General features: G+C 38.6%; 1 protein-coding gene across 1 annotated transcript in view; it reads left to right on the top strand.

Annotated features, from left to right (window-relative positions):
* Positions 1–2,217: 2,217 nt before the first annotated feature.
* The window catches only part of Bub3 (mitotic checkpoint protein Bub3), an 86,245-nt gene continuing 75,724 nt past the window's right edge, over positions 2,218–12,738 (top strand). The window contains exon 1 of the mRNA XM_083122741.1: positions 2,218–2,301. The gene's annotated coding sequence lies outside the window, so the exon portion shown is untranslated. The remainder of the gene's footprint in view (positions 2,302–12,738) is intronic.

Genomic DNA, 12,738 nt, shown 5'->3' on the forward strand with positions numbered 1-12,738 from the left:
TCCAGAAATCACTTAAAGTAAAAATGACGTGCATAATTCGAGATTTTCAGAGCTTCGGGAAATTTTGAACATTTCCCGACTCAGTAGGGAAATTGAAAATTTTTCCCGTCCCGATCCCGTCCCGCACACCCCTAATAGAAGTCCATGAATTCCTCAAAAATATCATTTTTTTATTCACAGTTCGAATGCAGAATATTAATTGTCCACGGATGGATATGTCACAACTTTCGTCAACCATAATAGCAAAATATTCCCGACTTTTATTATCTGCTACCACGGAGCGCAAAACAGATCTCCCTAACATATCAATGATCTCGTTCTGAATGTCATGCGAGAGCCATTTGTAGCCCGAACGTCCCATCCACTACCCTAGTTCATGCACATCGTCTTTTGAAACTCTTTTTTAGTAAAACTTTTAACAATACTCATAATTACATACTTAGTATATACTAGTAATAAGTCATGTGTTTTGCTTTCTCTGGTTATAGCCTCCCCAAAGTTGATGGTTTAGAGATTTCAGTCCCCCAAAGTTGATGGTCTAGAAAATTTTAAATGTGTATTAAAAGTTAAGTTCATGTGGCACAATTCAGAGTAAACTTTACAAGAGAAGCATAATAATACATTAGATCCTCTTAAGCAAAATTATTTGGGGGGCTCTGCCCCCACATTGTTAATATTGGGGGCTCGAGCCCCCCCCCCCCAAGCCCCATGGAGTCGGCGCCTATGCCTGCAGTAGAGGTGTGCGGGATCCCGAAAAGTAGGGACCGGGTTTCCGTCCCGATCCCGACTTCCGGAAATGACTTCCCGACTTTTTGGGATCCCAAGCAGTCTGGAAATTCCGAATGGTCATTTTAAATCGTCGTCAATTCTAGACGTTCTCTGCATTGTGGTTTTGTACCAGAAGTGCAAAACCAAGCACTTAAGGTGGAAATTACGTGTAGAAGTCGAGATTTCAAGAGCTTTGGGAAATTTCGAACACATCCCGTCCAGAATGTCGGGATTTAAAGAATTTCCCGTCCCGACCCAAAAAATTCTGTACCGCACACCCCTACCCTGCAGTATGGTAAACCTTATCTCCAAAGGTAAATAAACTGTCCTTGTTGCCACTGTACTCATAAAAATGAGTATTTTTTCTCTTTAACGACTTTATCTATAATTTACTGGGAAAAGGTTGAATTTGTTTTGTTTAAAACATGTTTTTTTAACTCATGTTTAAAACTATGTTTAAAACAAAAAACATGTTTTAAACAAAAAAAAACAGTTTGTTTTGTTCTTTTTTTAAAAAAACACAAATTTTGCCAACCCTGATCTGTTAGCTGCATAGTGTACTGCTTTTCCACGCGTTAGGCGGAACTCCGACCGCCACTTACGTTACACGGGACTTTAAATGCTAGGTAACGTTAGGCGGACATTCAACAACCGCAAAATGGTGTTAAGTGGGGGATAAGACGTTAAGCGGAGATGGTGCAACCGGCCCTTAATGATTCCTCCCCACACACCTAACTTACCTTCATTTAACATTGTTAAACTTTTGAAAAATTGACTTAATTTACAAAGCCCCCCTGATAACCCGTGAGCCCCCCCTGGAGATCAATTCTGGCTACGGACCTGCTTAACACAATAAATAAATATATCATAAAGTATGAATGAATGAATGAATGACGGCCGAGTCTGCTCCCACGCACGTGTCAGCAGTAAGAATAAGCTTCAAATTTGCTCCTGCCACGTAATTCGTCTGCTAGGAGGATGTTACAAATCTTAAGAACAGATTGAGACGAGAGAAATGCAAGGTTATGATTAGTGGGAATGAATGTACAGGTAATTTAGAACCTTTTTCTTTAGAAAGCATTTAGCGATATTATTTTAATGCTAACAGAACCTAACCTAACTGCGAGAACATTTAGGTTTATTATTAGAAGAATGCTAAGGGATATAATCTTAAAATATTTTCTGTAAAAGTAATCGCTACAAGTTCACAGTATGTGTTACAGACGTAATTGCATACATAGCATGATGAAATCACGATAAGACAAAGACAGAGTCTGCTGCAACGCGCATCTATTTTGAGGTTCCAGCAGAAAAAGAACGTGGCAGCAGACACTACCATGAATGACTCTTCGGGTTCGATTCTCTCAGCCTATTTAACCAGATCGATTAAAATGGAAGTCGCCTGTGAATCGACAAAAGCGTTTGTGTGTTGTTAATCTGTGTGAAGATTCTCGAGAAGGCGATTTTGAACATAATATTTTTTTTGTGTATTTGAAAAAAATTACCAAAAAATCCTTACAGGTCTTATACGATGTAAGTAGTGCTAATTACTTTTTTTGGGCCTATAGCAGCTCTTATTGCAAACAATTACTCAAGTAATGATGGTTTTGAGTTGAACATGGTATAATTCTCGCTGTGCATTACTAGTGCAATAATTTTGTTGTGAGTAGCCTGCACATATATAAATACATATATTTTATTTTTTCTATTATAAAATAAAGTGACAAGTGAAATAACATCCAATATTATTTACTTGAACAAGGATTTGGTAAGACTCTACTTTACGTCTTTTTCGAAAGGAATACGTGTCATATATTGTTGGAAAGCTTATTGTATAAGGAATTCAACAACGTAAATCCTAAAGCGAGGAAAAATTACCTGGAGGAGAAAATCGATAAAAACCGATTTTGTCCAGGTATGCGTAATTGAAAGTACTGAGGAAATTTTTCGATGATGAAGCACATATTTAGGAATGAAATAATTAAAATTTCAGTAACCACCAAACGTCTCTAATTCCCTTATTTTCGTACTTTTCACATTGATAATTACGTATTCTGCATTCCTCAGGGTTTTTCAAGTTCGCCTTTCTTTTTTTGCACGCAAATAATCTCAATTTTCGAAATATCGAGTATTTTTATTTTGTTCGCTTTCGCTTGCTTTACACGCGATATGGCGGAGAAATCTTGACTAGCGTAGTCCATGATCAGTGGTTATGCAGTGTTGCAACCTTCTTCATAGAAAAATACCTACTTTCGTGTTACTGATTTTGTATTTTTTTCCAGGTTCGAAAACCCCACAAACCATGCATGGATAGACCCACGAACCATTCATAAATAGCCCCACGAACCATGCACGGCAAGGTTAGGTTAGGTTCTGTTAGGTTAGTCAAACATAGTTAAATTTGTTTTTCAAAATTAGAATTCTTTTTTCAGGTTCGAAAACCCCACGAACCATTCATAAATAGCCCCACAAACCATTCACGGATAGCCCCACGAACCATTCATAAATAGCCCCACGAACCATTCATAAATAGCACCATGAACCATTCACAGATAGCCCCATGAACCATTCATATATAGCCCCATGAACCATTCATATATAGCCCCACGAACCATTCACGGATAGCCCCACGAACCATTCATAAATAGCCCCACGAACCATTTGCGGATAGCCCCCACGAACCATTCATAAATAGCCGTAGAGATACTGGGCGAAAGGAAGGGGGGGTTATATCCCCCATCAACCTCACATTGAGCACGCCACTGATCCTGTGCACATCATGTTGTCGCAAGTTCGTAATCAGAAATGATGAACAGTAACTCACGTTTACGTTCTAGAACTGTTACACAGTTACAAAATCGCATATTTGGAAACACTTACTGGTTGTTATGTCATGAAACGCTCGCAAATATTTGGTTCACGTAGTAGACAAACATCAAGGGAACAGCGTTCGTGCATTGGAGTGACATTAATGTCGAAAATTACTTGATTTACCGGCAAAAAAAATTCAACGAGGTGAAAACAAACTTCCAAGACCTTCCTAAAGTATAAATAAACCCATTTCGGTAAGTACTTTCTCCTGTAAAATTGAAGAAATACGTTTTGGGGATACGAAAATTTTACCAAACACCTACGAATCATATATTTCGGACTTCTTTACATTGCTAACGTGTTATTTTCGAATGTGGAACATTTCTTAAGGTGAAATAATGCATTTCTAAGATAATGTCTATTTCTTCGGTAAATATGCGATAATGCCCGGACACCTTTCACTCATTTATTTCCTTAATTTTACCACTGGTACTTACCTATTTTGCCTTGCGGAACATTCTTTAAGGTGAAGTTATGCCTTTTTCCATAAAATACTGTCAACTTTTCATATTACAATTGATTATTTGTCTTACTTGTTCCGCTTCTGTAATAGACAATATGGCATGCACTCATAATGGATCATCTCGCGTCATGACGTGCCAGCTTGTGTTTTGTCGATTTTCAGTGCGCAAGCAGTGTTTCAAACCTTCATGATGGAAAATTACGTACTATTTCGATTTTTTTTTTTTTTTTTCATGTTTTTACCTCCAAAAACCATGAACGTTAGCTTCAAAAACCATCCATGGGTAACCCCACAAACCATTGATGTTAGCCCCAAAATCCACGCTAAAGAAAGTGTGAATGATTTGTGGGGCTATCCATGGATGGTTTTTGGGGCTAATGTCAATGGTTTTGTGGGGCTAACGTCAATGGTTTGTGAGGCTAACGTCAATGGTTTGCGACGTATTAGCATAATTTCAAATCCGGGCATGAAAGTAGATATTTTCTGGTGAACGAGGTTGCAACACTGCATAAATCGACAAAACACTCTCAGAACGCTTACTTCGGGTAAGTACCGAAAAAGGTACTTACCCGAAGAGATGCCTGCTGACTGCAAGCACGGTTTTGAACGATGCACTAAATTATTACTGGGGATAAACGTATTTTACACTACTATCTACAACTTTTTGGAACCAGTTCTTCTTCATGCACCATACACACGCTCAACGCACCGCAAACACAAAGAAGCAATCACCACGCAGAACGCAAACTAGCAAAGCACACACATTCACAATGCGGACACAAAGACGAACCTGCAGTGTTAACTCCCATCAGTTACCACCAAAAGGCAATAAGGACGTAAAGTAGAGTCTAGCTGTTTTGTGTGATGTGGGAATGTACGATAGGGGAAATTCATGTTGTTTGTTGAAAATTAATTCTCCGACGGAGAATAGCCTTTGGCCCATGTCACTTATCACTTAGCAGGGCACGAAATTTCCAGTCGCCAGGTCGCCATTGGCGACCAAAAGTTTTGGGCTGGCGACTAAAATTTCGTTGTTTCAAATGTGTGTCAAACACGCCTCAAGACTTCACCTCTTGAGAGAAACGGCAGAAGTTATAGAAGAAATTCTAAAACTCAGTGACACGAGTATCCACACTATTAGGTGGTTAGCCAGCAAAGAACGTGCAGTAAGATCTCTCTTGCAATCATGGAAAGCTGTTTTGACCCATCTTGAACAGGTGGCCCATGGAAAAGACAATGATGGCGCTAAAGCTAAGGATTTGCTAAAAAGTTTGAAGCAATTTAAATTTGTTAAGCTCATGTACTTCCTTTTGGATTTCTACAGGAAATTGAACCATTTAAGCCTGGCACTATAAAATAAGAATTTTTGATTTCATCTCTGAAAATAAGAATTGAACACTGTATTTCAGTTTTGGCTGACAGGAATCTAATGTTGGACCAAGCGAACAAAATTTCTTGGACCATGTATCCTTTCAGGGAAGATCAGGGATGTGCAGCTCACAAACATTCAAAACGGAGAGCAAGAGTTTCAGACTGTTAGAGGAAACTTAATTAACAATGCGAAGGTGTACATCACAGAAAGATTGCAATCTATATCAACAGATGCGATTGCATCTCTGCATGTTTTCGACACCTTGGGTTGGCCTCCCAAAGAAAATATTCTTCAGTTTTTGATAGAAGAAATAAAGAAGCTCTACATATACTTGAACCCGAGCCTTTATAATGAGAAAATGGATGTTCTGTCAGCAGAGTGGACAGAATACAAACTTTTGTTTCCTTCTCCAGCTTTCAATCAGACGCTGGAGAAGATCCACAGTCTGGAGTGTTCAGCAAGATTCCCCAATTTGCTCCAGATTTTGACATTTGTGCTGTTCTACCAGTGAGCACAGCTTCATGTGAGAGAGGTTTCAGCTGTCACAACTGACTCAAGACTACTTACAGGAACTCTCTGAAGACTGAGACACTGGATGATTTGCTCAGAGTTTCCGTAAACGGACCCCCCTCCCCCTTTCCCTGTCAGAGTTTGACCCAGCAGCTGCGATTGATAAGTGGTACTTCAGTGCAGAACAACAGCGCTACACAAACATTAATTCCTAACTTTTTAATAATTGCTCATATTTTTATTATTTATCAATATAAAATAGTGGCGACCAAAGATTTTAGTCCGGCGACTGATTTCAAACTAGAAATTTCATGCCCTGGCATACACCTTCGTACATCATCACGCGTCGTGATTTTGTTTTATTCATGTTCATTGGGTATCCAGTGTTTCGAACCGTCTGCGTTTGCAACGAAAGTTAGTTAGAAGCATGACGTGTCGTGGATGCATGGTGAAGTTCAGGTAAATTCTCTGTATCCTGGAAACTGATTTCTTCAAATTTACAAGTTTCGGGCTCATTTTGGGGGCAGGTGACTCCGGCCAATATCTAACATGCCTTTAACAGGGACTCTATAGAGAAAGCCGGGTAGCCGGAGCGGAGGCGAGGCCGCGGCAGCAGTTGAGGGCTGTAGGTCAATTACCCCAGGGGCGGAGCATAGAATCGGTGGGAAATTTGGACTCAAAAATTTCAAACTAAAATAATTTTTTACTTTAAATTTCACACCGATTCTGAGATGGATAGCCCCAAAAACCATTCACGGATAGAATGAAACATTACAATTTTCTTCGTAAAACAATGCGAAAAAAAAAATAGATCAGATGAGCTTTATTCACAGGTATTTCTTGGGTTCCGAAGGTTGAAACACTGCATAACGATTGAAAATCGACAAAACACAAGCACGACATGCTATTATGTACGATGGTGTACGCGCCATATTGTGTCTGAGGCAAGCGAAAATACTACGGAAAAAAGTACTCGTTATGTGAAAAATTGCAATTACTTTGATCAAAAAAACATCAATACACCTTAAGGAATGTTCAGCGAAGCAGATAGGTAAGTATGAATGTCAAAAATTGACGAAACGAAGAATTTATAGGTGTCCGAAGGATAGTAAATTTTTACCACTGAGGTAGAAGCAAATAAGATGGCACAAATGGCGAAAAATAATCTATTAAAGATATGTGGACTGGACCCAAAGTTTGAAATGAGATCCGAAGCACTCTGCCTCCGCAGACCTCTCTTATTACAAGGCAACAGCATTACTTTATTCCACTTCAGGGGGTCATTCATGATTATAAAAGGAACCTTCTATCAAAAAGCCGGCCTTTTCCATCAACAGTACTTGCAATTTGTTCTCTTGTGATTTACAGGCTAAATTAGATCTTAATCTCTGATAAAGTAGCTAACAATCTTGTTAAGTATAGAGAACATTCAGAACGAAGCAAGACAGTGGAGGGTGTCACATTAAAGAGACAAGGGGCCCTTCAGTCTAAGCAAACATCCACCATGCATGCACAAACAAGACCGAAGTTACATGATGCGTGCCAATGAAGGAGCTTTCAGACTGAAGTCACAGATAACAAGCGACACAGTCTCCCTAAGTATAGAGCAAAACATTCACCGTGCGTGCAAGTAACAGACCGAAGCGGCATGATGCACGCCACTGAGAAAACAGTATAGTCTGAGCAACATGCAAGTGACATGTTTAGCTTATTGTCGTGTTTGAGTTCAAAAGGTTGATTTGATTACTGAGGTTCTGATTCCAAATGACACATGTCACTTGTTGCTTTGGTCTGAAAATTCCCTGAGAAAACAGTAGAGGCCAAGTGACAAGCGACATTTGCAGCTTATGTTGCTTTGGTTCGATTGATTTGGTGTTTTAAGTCCACTTTATGCACAGTAAGACAAATCGGGACTGGACCTACAGTTTAAAGTGGGATCCGAACCACTTGTGCCTCCACCGCTTCGGTTCGAAAGGTTGCATGTACTTCTAAGGGTTTGTTTACAAGAGCCACGTGTCGCTTCCATCTCAAAGCTCTGTTAGAAATGATATATACACAAATTCACGTAATACGTATGCTTCTGCATAGTGTTGTGAACAGTAAAGATTTTTAATTGTACTGAAATATCGAATATTTTGATATTAACATTTGTTTCATATTTTATGACAAACATTTATATTGAGGCCCAAACATGTAAAAGCTTGTTTTAAGTCCATTTCATGGTTGGATGTGCTCATTAGGACTACATGTTTAGTTCTAATCCTAGCTTACCTGTGTCATATGAGAAACTTGCATACCAGGTGGGGCTCATAGATCCACACTTTTTTTTATCACTAAAATTCAAGAAAACATTTTATTATTGAATCACTGCTTCCTTTCTTGATTATAGATGTGCAGTTATTTATTAACTATAATACAAAAATTACTATCATTAATTGCAGGAGTGTCTCACATATATTTTATCATTCACTAAAACACACAAAATCCATAATATTTTTTATTAATGCTTTTTAGTTTGCAGAAGTGCGGTTGTTTATTAAATATATTAATTACAATAATTACCATCATTACCAACTAATTGTACACTGTCACTGGCATGAGTGTCTCGATTGAGACACATTTAAAGATGGCACCTGATATGCGCACCAAGTGCATTTTGCCTCCTAATTACATTTCATTTGTTTTTATGAACAAAAGTAATAAAGAAATATTGGGAACACCCTAGGAAACAATGTAATTTTATTTTCAAAAAGTTCAAAAATCAAAAAAAAATAGAGGTGGTGGTCCTGCAAGCCCCCTCCCCCTTGGTAAGCTACCTGAACCATTATGCAATATGTGTCTCCTGGGATTAGCCAATATCTGTCTCTTGGCTGCTACATCATGTCAATTTCTTTTAGCTAGTTGTAAAATATGTCACTAGAAACCTGTAAACTCGTAACAGTAACTTCAAGTAAAATAGGTTAGCTGTAATTGGTAAAATGCCAAAACATCCGTTTTTTTTCCAAAAAAGCTGTCTTTTTATCGAAAAAAAACGTTCATTCAAAAAAGCCGGCTTTTCTGCAACTCTAATAGAGCCATTTTTATATGGCTCGATTTCTATTTAGGCCTACTCCAGCATTCTTAGTGATTACATACTGCATGTTTTCCGGAGAGTGATATTTCTCTTTCGTATGCTCATATTAGCATATTTGTTTTCAAGCAGAAATTCATTTACTGCCGTCTTGGATAGGGACTGCTACTATTACTATGTCACAATACAGTAAGTATGCTCAAAATGCTAATGCTATTAAGTAGGTTAGGCAGGTCAGGATTAGGGCTCTTAGCATGAAAATAACACACCTGATGATTGATGACATACTATCTGGTCTGAGGCAGGAAACTCCTTTGAAGACTCCAAATTCACTGCTACTCAGTGTCTAACCAAGATTGATGCTCACATAAATCACTTTCCAAATCATTAAATAATACTTATTGAAGACTGCAGTTTAAGGTTTCACAAAGTATCACTTACAGGAGAAATTACGGTGTTATATTTTTATGCTAAGATCTCTAAGCCTGACCCACCTAATTTAAATACAAAAGCATGTTGGGATATTAGTTCATGCAAAACCATTTGCAGCTCACATCACATGATGTAGATGACAGTGGCACTCTTTATCCAAAATGACAGTAAACAAAGGGATGCTCACAAAGAATTACAGGTAACAGTTTCATAGATCGGAGACACATTAAAATTGGATATTTTGTGTTTCGCATGGTTCGTACTTACCAATTGTGTATTGCGGAACATAGTTCAAAGTGCCATTATGCTTTTTACATGAAAAACAAAATTTTTCACTTTCTGAGTGCTTTTTTTTATTCCTTTCTTCGCTTCCGGAACACACAATGTGACAGGTACATCTTGACTCACGTTGTGGGTATGCACTGTTTCAACCTTCTGCACCGAAAAATACCTACTCTCATGTTCGTCACCGGTGGAAATTATGCATTTTGCATGGGTAGCTGACAGATAGCCTCACTAACCATACACGGATAGCCTCAAACCATTCACGGATAACCCCACGAACCATTTCCGATAAGGTTAGGTTAGGTTTGGTTACGTTAGGCAAGCATATTAAAAAAAAGGGGGGTTGAAACACTGACAGGTGCTTACGTCATGAAACGTACGCAGCATCCGGTTGTCGTAAGGCAAGCAAATGAAAGCAATGGCAATTTTGCATCGGTGAGATATTTCTCTCGAAAAATACATCTTTTCCCGGTCAAATATATTCCACGATGAAAGAAAATACCTCGACGAACGTTGTAAACCTTGGAGAAACTCATTTCCGTAAGTAGTTTCTTGTGTAAAATTGAAGAAATGTGTCTCCGATGTATAAAACTGTTACCAAATTACACATATGAAATGTAAAAAGAAAAAAAAAATGATTGTCCAATAACCATGACTGTGAAGTATCTGTATATAACAGTTGGGCTGAAAAGTTCGTAGGCTAACATAGTAAAAAATATTTTTTTGACAAAATTCGATTTTATTATTCAATATAGTTGCCTTTAAGGGCGATACAACAATTATAGCGGTCATACAATTTTTCGATGCCATTTTTATAGTACGATTTCTCTTTAGCCTCAAAATAGGCCTCAGTTTCGGCGATTACCTCTTCATCAGTGCTAAATTTCTTTCCAGCGAGCATTCTTTTAAGGTCTGCAAACAGGAAAAAGTCACTGGGGGCCAGATCTAGAGAATATGGTGGATGGGGAAGCAATTCGTAGTCTAATTCATATAATTTTGCCATCGTTTTCACGATGCATTGTCTTGATGAAACAGCACTTTTTTCTTCTTCAAATGGGGCCGTTTTTTCGTGATTTCATCCTTTAAACGCTATGTAATAATCTCAGCTATCTCGATCAACTTCACTTTACGATCATTTAAAATTATTTTGTGGACTTTTTTGATGTTTTCGTCGGTAACAGCCTCTTTGGGGCGTCCACTGCGTGCGTCTTTGATGCTCATTTCGCCTCGTTTAAATTTAGCAAACCACTTCTCAACGGTTCATTTTCCTGGTGCAGAGTCCGAATAATGTTTATCAAGCCAAGCCTTGGCTTCAACAGTATTTTTTTTCGCCAAAAAGCAATGCTTTATTAACACACGAAATTCTTTTTTTTCCATTTTTTCACAATAACAAAAGCTGCTTCACTCACATTGCTATATCTCACGAACTAATTATCCGGCAGCTGTGAAATGTATACACGTATCTTTTGAAGGTTAGTACTAAGTAAAAATCACATGGATTTAATTCTAGTAACACCATCTATGAGTCAGCCTACGAACTTTTCAGCCCAACTGTTATACACCCAAACATGCATGCAGAATGTAGTTCCGCTGCAATATTGCCGATTTGCTCACTGTCTATGACGTGAACTCGGCGGTTGAGGCAAGACTGGCACGGGAGATGCTGAGCCCTGTTCTCGCGTGTATTAATACATAAAACCTGCTGCAAACTTAAACTGTCGCAGTCCACCCAGTCAGGCAGGGAAGGAGGGGGGTGGGGGGTGGATCAATCAGCTCTTTCCATTGTGTGGCAAGATTGTTACATTATCAAAAGCTTGTTCCTGTTTCGTTGCAGAGTGAGCATGATGAAAGGCAAAACTGTACACAGCGAAAGCAGAGACATAATATTTAACGTGGTTGAATATTTGGAGGGAAGTTAGCTACTCGTACAAAGCCCACAGCGACTGCAGTAATAAGACATATAAGGGTCATTCCATGCCAAATCAACAAAGTTCACAACCCGACCATCTCAGAACTTTCTGAAACTCGACCATTTGGTAGTCTTCGTGAAGATATGAAATCCTGAGAAATTGTAGCTTCCTGTGTGGCGTAGTTATGGAGTTTTGGGGGCTCGAAAATACAAAATAATAATAGATTTTTAGTCTGCGTCAGAGATTTTCATGGATAATTGCTCTTACCCTAATTGACGTAGAGAGCTGGTTGTAGTCTTGTTTGAAAGGACATGAAATAAGCTTTCCAACGGTGTAGCACATCACTATATTTAGAATAAAATCTTTTGAGAGTCATCCACTTTGACCTTTGGACCTTGAACTTTTGAGGATGCATATCTGCGATTTCCTTGGAACTGAAATATATTGTCAGCACAAGGTTACCGAATTTGAAGTTGGGACGATTATGGGATAATTAAATAAAAATAATTTAATTCGCAAGTGTATTTTTTGAGCCAGTCATTTCTAGTGGGATACTGAGTATCTCGAACATTTTTTTCCGCCATTCTCTTGTAAAATTGGACACTGGATTGCATTAATAATTGAAATGCAAGGCTTTCCTGTGACGGTTTGTTTTCACTCGGCAAGTCAGAAAATTCCCTGCATCCAGTGAACAACTTTAGTGGTAAGCAATACTGCAGAGTGTTGTTTTCCCGAACCTTCACTTTGGCTGTACTGCCACACTCGATCGGCTCCGAAGCTGATCTTTAACTCAAACGAGTGTGCCACTTTCTGTGAACAGAAGTGTACAACTTACCTTACTAACTCAGCAGAACATGATGATAACATCCCCCAGGGTTCGGGCAGAAATTCTGTTTCTTTCCCCTTTTCTCCATTTGTGAAGTCCGTTGAGGTCCACATGGTGGTTCTCCCGCGATTCTATTATTCCACAAGTATTAATACTTTTAAAATGAAAAAAACACAATATATTCTAATTAGAATTTATTAGAATTCCTCATGTGCGTATATCGCGTAATAC

The sequence above is a fragment of the Lepisma saccharinum genome, chromosome 5, assembly GCF_977018435.1.
Source record: "Lepisma saccharinum chromosome 5, izLepSacc3.1, whole genome shotgun sequence".
Lineage (NCBI taxonomy): Eukaryota > Metazoa > Arthropoda > Insecta > Zygentoma > Lepismatidae > Lepisma > Lepisma saccharinum.